The sequence below is a fragment of the Pteropus medius genome, unplaced genomic scaffold (genome assembly GCF_902729225.1).
Source record: "Pteropus medius unplaced genomic scaffold, Ma_sr-lr_union100, whole genome shotgun sequence".
Taxonomy (NCBI): Eukaryota; Metazoa; Chordata; class Mammalia; order Chiroptera; family Pteropodidae; genus Pteropus; species Pteropus medius.
This window is the reverse complement of record NW_024344433.1, coordinates 1,423,355-1,431,771: the sequence shown is the minus strand read 5'-3', so window position 1 is coordinate 1,431,771 and position 8,417 is coordinate 1,423,355.

The window sequence follows — 8,417 nt, the reverse complement described above, 5'->3', positions numbered from 1 at the left end:
GAGGAAAGTTATCAAATTTACAAGATACTTGAACAGCACTATCAAACAACTTGATGTGATGACATTTATAGAAACTCCACCCAACAACAGCTGAAGACTCATTCTCTTCAAGTGCAAAAGAAACATTTCCCAGAGAGTTTGGGCCAAAAAAAAAATTTTTTTTAAATGGGCCAAAAATAAAGATAAAAAAATACCTCCACAAATTGAAAGCACACAAAGAATAAGTGAACTTGACCAGAAATCGATAACATAAAGATTTCTGAGAAACCTCAAATATTTGGAAATTGAACAACTCACTTCCAAATAACTATGAAGGCGTAGTAAGAGGTAGTACTGGAGGACTTGAGCAGGCCTTCTAAGAAATGAAACAGAGTAAACAATCCCTTACCTGGGTAGCAAAGCAATACACAACACCCTGAGACCAAAAAAAGTGAGTCATCCCAGTTTCTCTTTTTCCTCATCAATTCCACCATGCAATCAATAACTAATCAAGTCTTGATAACTTTATTTTTACTTTGCAAAGCTATCACATCCTATCAATCCCTCCCTTTGTCTTTCTCCAGAACCACAACAACATGTGTCCCTACTGTTCTCGATACCATCATCCACAGGGCCACCCAACTGATCTAAAACATCTATATCTACCATGCCACTTTCCGAGTGCCTGGGTTAAATGAGTTGAAAATAGTAAAGCTCTTAGAGTAGTTCTGGCATGTAGTAAGCATAACGTCATCTTCATTATTATTAACAGAGCCCTTGATGGCTCATCATTACCTGTGGGGAAGAGATTCAGCCACTCAACTTGGCACACAAAGTCCTTTGCCATCAGCCCTGAGCCTCTTCTGGCCTTATTACCCTCAGCTCCCTCCCTTCATTCATCTGCTCCAGCTTCCCCTCTTCCCTCTGGGGAGCCCCACTCTGAGCTCTCAATGTACCCCAAGCACATTTCTTATAGAGCATCTGCCTTCACAATAGACTTAACCAAAATTAACTCTTCCCTGAGCATAAATATATTTAATAAGAGAAACATAAACATAAGCTTGTTTTACAGAGGATCAACTTTTTAAATTAAAGCTGTCACAGCCATTGATTTTTTTACACACTCCACACAAAGTATATGTTTGATGATAAGACATTATAAATTGCAATGTATCTATGTGTTGTCATACCCTGACTTTAAAATCATTCATGGCTCCCAAGTACCATGGGATAAAATCCAAATTCCTTAGGGTAGCATTCAAAGACCTTCAAAAACCTGGCTCAAATCAGATCGTACACATCTATTATGATGTGTCACCATGAATTATGTAGCTCAACCAGCAGATTATGTGTTTGTCTCCCCAGCAAGGCCGAGAGCTCCTGGACCACAGGAAGCAGGTCTTACTCATTTCCTATCCCAGGCCCCGCCCATTTCTCCTTTCTCTATCCCATCACCTGGCACACAGTAGGAGTTCTGATTGTTTTGCATAAAATTCTTTCCATTGCATTTCTCTGTTAGCTGTAATTTTTTATTGTGGTAAAATATGCATTATACAAAATTTACCATTTTAACCAACTTTAAGTATTCAGGTCAGAGGCATTAAGTGCATTCATACTGTTGTAAGATCTATCAACTGCATTTTCGATAGGTTATTTCAGCAGATCTCTCACTGTAAAATTCATTAAGATGAAGTAAAGGGAAATAATGGAGAGCATGAAAAAGATGAAATGCACAGGACATTAAACCAGATGATTTTGTTCAGACTATTATAGGGAGAATGCTCACTCATGAGGAACTACTGAGAAAAGGAAGGGGGCTGATATAGAGGCAGGTAAACAAGGGGGTCATCGCAAGGAAGATGGGGAGGGTCTTATCTGAGTTACTGAGGAAAGGGGGAAGTGGGTCATCTTAACTTCGAACGTTCTAGAGCAGGATAGTCCTTTGAGGTCAGCCATTACTCAGAACTCAAAATGGGGTGGGAGGGTGAGACACAAAGCTGCTTTCCAAAAGTACAGGTTTCAGATAAAGCTCAGCACCTGTCAAGGTGTCCGGGGGAGGTGGAACGAAGGAGAAAAAGGAGCCACATCCCCTCCAGCACTGCTCTACATACACCAAGAGGCGCCTTCTCAAAGCCAGGTCAGATGTTGACAGACCATCCTGTCAGCTGCTTAATATTACTCTTTTCTCCATGGAACCATCTCCCAAGATCTTGGGCTGCACACCCCGGGGTGGGGGACATTTATATACAATGCCAGTTGTGCATTCCAGCAGTTCTGAGTGGTCCTCTACTTTCCTGTCTTTAAAGCCAAACAGGTGCCTTCACTTAGGAGCACCTTTTAGCCTGATCCCACCTATGACAGAGGCTCCAAGGCAGTCTATTTACCCCATCCTTTCCCTCGCACTCTTCACTTCTGAACCCCGTCATTCCATTTAAATCCACTCCCATCCCAAATCTAGGACCCAAGGCAGGGCTTAACGTCAGCCGTCCCAATCCCAGGTAGACCATTCCACCCTCCTCAGGGACATGGGTGGAGCCTTGAGGTTGGGCCCATCTTCACCCTGAAAGTCAGAGCTGACTCGGCTCAACCCTCCTGCCCCTCCAGTCCTCTGAGTAGACCCTGGAGCATAGAAGGGGACAGTAATTCTAACAGTAACTAGCTACTTTCCTGTGTGACTTACAAATTCTGGCCTCCCAACAAGCCACAATTAAATAGCTTTGGGTGCACCCAGATGCCTGGGTCCCATTCCCAGACACCTGATTCATAGGTCTGGGGCAGGGCCTGGGGCCTTGGTTTTGAAACTCTCCCCCCAGAGAATTTGATATGCAGCCAGTTTCCAGAATCAGAGCCCTTTCCCATCCAAGACCTCATTTCACTGCCACAACGTCTCAGTGGGGTGGACAAGGCAGGCAGTACTGTGCTTGAAGACTAGGACATCTGTGCTCAGTTTATACAGTAAATTTCAAACAGGGTACAGCACCTGAACTGAGAGATAAGATTTAGTATTTGCTTTAAAATACTCTAGGGAAAAATCGTGTATGGCGGGGCGGGGGAGAGAAGGATAGATGAAAAAAAAAGGCAGCGGGATGTTGATCAATGTTGAAGCTGGCTAATGGGGATGTGGGGACTCCCTGTAGCTTTGTGTGTGTTTGAGAGTTGCCATAATAAAAAGGTTTTTAAAAATCCCCCTTGGAGATGATTAGGAAATGTGCTGGGTATGCATTTGTGGTGTTTTCTAAATTTCCTCCAGGGAATGAAAACTGTAATTAACTATAATCTAGCAAAGTTCATTGTGACCCATCCAATGTAGTGTTGTCATAACTAAAAAGAGAGGAGTCTGCAGTCTAGAAAAAGAACAGTCAGGGGAGAAAATATGTTAGAGCATGTCAATTTTGTCCAGGGCAGAGAGTATTCCCAAGCGTCTGTGTCGGTTATTTGAATCAAGCCTCACATTCATAGGGACTTCCCATTTAACATTCTAGCCTTCCCAGCAGTTTAATTTCTGAGTATAGCAAGAAATTTGTATTATCATATTTTATTGCTAATATTCATATATTAATTAAGAAGTTAACATTTGGGTTTATCACTTAATTACTTGCTTAGTGGGTGTGACTTACCATCCCCAATCTCTTTACACATCAGTGAATGGAAATAAAACAATGAACTGAGGACCAGATCTCTAATCAGCAGGCAGAAGTCCCACAATTTAGAGACTGCCTCTACGCATCCAGATGCCTACTTGTCACAGATTTGGGACATAAGTTTCACCAAGAATTGCGGAATGAGGTAGGCGAGAGGGAACTGAACCTTGGCATATTTGAGTTGGAGTGGAAATATCTGCTTTTTTTAGATCCAGCTCTATTGTATGACCTTGGGCACATTGCGTACCCTCTCTGAGCCTCAAATCCAATCCAGTTGAGAGTGATGACACCTACCACTCTAGATTGTTGACAGCCAATACATGAAAGATTGTATCAAGAAGGCACAGGCACACTGTAGACTCTAGAGAGTTCTATAAGTATACGAATTCCTATTGTTTGTAAAGCTTTGTTATGGCTGGCCTGCTTGTGTTCTGAAATGTGTTTTGGGAAAGTGGGTTTGGCCCCTTTAGAAGGAAGTACAGGTGTCAGAAGTAGATGTATAATTGACATAGGAGCCACTGGCTGGCTTGAGGGTACTGCCCAGGGGTCTGGGGCACAGAGTAGAAGTGGGTAACGTGCAAATCCCATCACTGGGGTTTATACTTAGAAACATGATCAACTATCGCTTCAAAGATCCAACAGCTGAGAAAAGGCCCGGGGGGTATAATTCTCCTCATCTACCCTCTCCCTGTGGAAGATGGATGGATGTAGGAGCCCCGAGCTCTCTCCGGGAGCTGCATGGGTGGAAAAGGGCATGAGGATGGCTGAGCTGTGACTCTGGTAAGAGTCAGTGGGCGGAGTTGATGAGGTTGGAAATACCCATTCTGGCAGCGGGCAGAGCCCATCACCACAAGGAATGGCAGAATCTGCAGGACTGATGGGAGCTGTGGGGTCTAGGAAGCCATCCTGGGGCTCTCAAGTTCACCTGGCCTGGAGTCCTGAGCCAGCCTGATGGCAGCTACTTCAAAAGCCAGTCAGATTGAGGGTTGCTGGCTCTGGGGGAGAGCCAGGAAGTCAAGGTTAAACTAAAGATTGATGGATAAAAACTGAAGATTAATGTGTAAGGAGCCCACTTGCAAAAATGTGTTTGTGTTTCTTCAAATTGTATTCCATTTGGTATTTTTTTCAAACAACTAGACTCATGCATGGCCATTTTGTAATAAAGATTTATAAATTCTATCATGGGGACTTATACAATATCCCTTGGTTTCAGTATTTCTCAATGAAAATAACAGCTTGGAATGCATTGGATGTTGGCAGGTTTGGGTTTCAGTTCTCGGTTCTGTTGACCTTGCCTAGTTGTATAACCTTGGGAAAGTTATTTAACTTCTTTGGGACCCAGTTTTTCTAATTGCTAAAGGAGAACAATAATAACACCTACTCCATAATATTGCTATAAATATTTAAAGGAGGAAAGAAGTGGAAAGGGCAGTACCTGGTACATAGCACTCAATAAATGGAAGCTATTTTTTATTGCCATTTGTGCTTTCAGATCTGGATCACAACGGCAGCTTCTTAACTGGACTGTCCCTCACCCCATCCACCCAACATACTGCCAGCAAATAACCTTCCAAAATATTAGTTTCCATCACATTACTTCCCCAATAAGAACTTTCTGCCTCCCTTTAATTGGATTAAAACTAGACTCCAATATAAAACAGAAAGCGACAAACAAACAAGCAAAAACGACTCATAGATACAGACAACAGAATAGTGGTTACCAGAGGGAACAAGAGGTGAGGGGCTGAGAGCAGGACGAAGAGGGTAAAGAGGGTTAAATATACCTGGGGATAGCAGCAGAAGGAGACTAGGCTTCAGGTAGTGAGCACACAACAGAGTGTACAGATGCTGTATTGTAAAGCTATACACCCAATATCAGGTGGGTACTAGACTAATTGGGGGATCACTTCATAAGTTATATAAATGTCTAATTACTATGCTGTGTAACTGAAACTAATATAATATTGAATGTTAACTGTAAATGAAAATTTTTTTTAATTTTAAATTTAGTTAGTTATTGCTAAAAAAATTGTACACGTGAAATTTATATAATGTTATTAACAATGTTACTCCCAATAAATTTAATTAAACTAATGAAATAATAATAAAATCAGTTAGTGATGGACAGAGGGGAGGGGGTTGGGGGTTGGGGGCTGGGAGAATGGGGCAAAGGATTAAAGAAGTACAAATTAGTAGTTGATAGATGGTCACGAGGATGGGGAGCATGGCATAGGGAGTTCAGTTAGCATTAATATGTTGGCTAGGTGGAGGGCCAGGGGAGAGAGGGAGCAATTGGGGAGATCACTTTATGAACTATATAGATGTCTAACCAATGTACTATATACTTGAAACTAATTAAAATAAATAAATTTATAAAAAATAAAATCAGTTAAACATTATTGCATATTTTCAAAAAAAGACTAAACCAGTTTAGTTTGTGGGCCAACATCATGGCTTTGGCTACTACTTTGAAAGAAACCAAGGGCTCTGGAGGGTTTGATCAGAAGAGGTTTATAATCTAATTTATGTTTTAAAAAGATCACTTGGGCTTCTGGCTTGAGAACAGACTGTAGGAGGGGAAGGGTAGAAGCAGGGAGACCAGGTATATTGTTCATCCAAGCGAGAAAAAAGGGGGCCTGGGGCCTGGGGGTAGCAGCAGAAGTAGGGAGAGGTAGCTGGATTTTTAGCTGGATTTTCAAAGGACAGCCAACAAGATTTGCTGATGGATCAAACAGAAATATGAGAGAAAGAAGAATAAGAATGACTCCAAGATTTTTGGTCACAGCAACTAGAAAAATGGAATTGCCATGAGCTGATAAAAGGGAGTTATAAGCAATATAGGTTTTGGAGGAAAGATCAATAGTTTAATTTTGGTGGTTTGATTTTAATTTATGTGTCTATGGTACATCAAAGCAAAGAACAGGCCCTCTGACCCCAACCATCACCCCAGTAAGACCATATTCCCAGTCATTAAGAGAAGCTGTTGGGGGTCTGGTTGGGGAAAGTTCATCAGTTGATCAATAGAGGGGATTTTCCCTCACCTCCTAGGATAGCCAGGCTCCAAATGGCCCCTAGTGACGCCTGCCACCTGCTACTTATGCCCTTGCATAGTTCCCTCCCACACTGTATCAATTTGGGTCCATGTGACCAATGGAACATAAAAGACATGGTGGTATATCATCTCTAAGGATAGGTCATAAAAGACATGTGTTTTTCATCTTGGTCTTTCACTCTTGGGTCAGTTACTCTGGGGAAAGCCAGTTATATTCTGAGCAGCCCTATGGACAGGTCTACATGACAAAGAACCAAGGCTTCCTGCCGACAGCCATGTGAGTGAGCAGCCCCAATCGAGCTTTCAGATGACTGCAGCCCCAGCCAACATCTTGACCTTAGTTCATCAGAAACTCTGAGCCAGAACCAGCCAGCTAACCAGCTCCCTAATTCCTGACTCACAGGAACTGTACCATAATAAATGGTAATTATTTTAAGCCATTAAGTTCTGGGGGGGAGGTAATTTGTTACGCAGTAATAGGTAACTAACACACCTCTCGACGTCAAGTGAAGGAGGTGCTCTAAGAAAATTTTTTGGCTACAGGAAGGTGGACTGACATGATACCATGATCAGAGCTCTGTTCAAACAGCAGACTTGTTCTGCCCATGACTAGAGCAAAGGAAGGAGAAAACTGGAGAGAGACCTGGGGCAGAGAGAGGAGTCAGCAGTCAGGTTGGTCTATACTGCAATCAGTAGGTGAGCTCACCCAAGGGAGGTTGCCTGACAAGCAAAGGGCACCCCAACAGCACAAAGCTAGGAGAAAGGAGTCCAACAGGGCTGAGCTGTTCCTCCTACTATCAGAAACCAATAACCAGAAGCAAGCCACATTTAATCAAACAGCCACAACCACAAAGAGAAGTGTTCAAACTGGGGAATTAGGTAAAGAGAAATTACCCTTCTTCCCCTCTCTCCCCGACCAGGCTCCAACACTAGAGAAGTTTGACTTTAAAAAGGAAGAGGGAAGTGTCCTAGAACTAACACCTCTCCGCTTGACACCAGACATATGTACACACACAAACACTACCTGTTTCCCCCAACTGGCTGCAGTGAGTGGAGGATGGAAAGGCTGACCCAGGTCCTTCCTGCTCCACATCCCTGGGGCAGAAACTGGCCCCAAGCCTGGATGATAGGAGAGGGCACAGTTGATGTAAATCAGAAACGAGACAGTAGTTTTTCACAGACCTGGCTGGACTTGTGACACAAAATGTCACACTACAGCTGTGGGATCCGTCCAACACCTCAAGTAGGAAGAGAAAAGGGAAGCTGACAGAAACTGGTTAAGAGCCTTGCTTGGAAAAGAAAGAAAACCATGCCACGTTAAGGCCCCACTGAGTTGCATTCCTCAATCAACCGATTCCGGCCCCATTTCCTGTAACCCAGTTCTCCAAGGGGTAGCACAGTGCAGGGGTTGAGGTCTGGAGTCCAGGCAGGTTTGAACAATATCGAATCACTCTTGTGTCATCGCAAGTATGTTTCTTCAGCTTTCCAAATCAAACTTTTCTCATCTGTATAAGGATACTGATCCCAGTACCCCCTCTCGCAGGGCTGCGGAGAGGCTGAACAGAAATACTGCAGTCAGCAGGGAGAGGGGACAGAGTAGCAGGCAGTGGGAAGCTTCTAGAATCTCCATTTAAGGCCCTCCCTCGATATAAAAACCCAGGCTGGAGTCCTCATTGGCCCTTCTTGGTGTCCTGCCCACCCTAGGTCAATTGTTGTGGGGAAGAAGGTTAATTTCTCTTTACCTA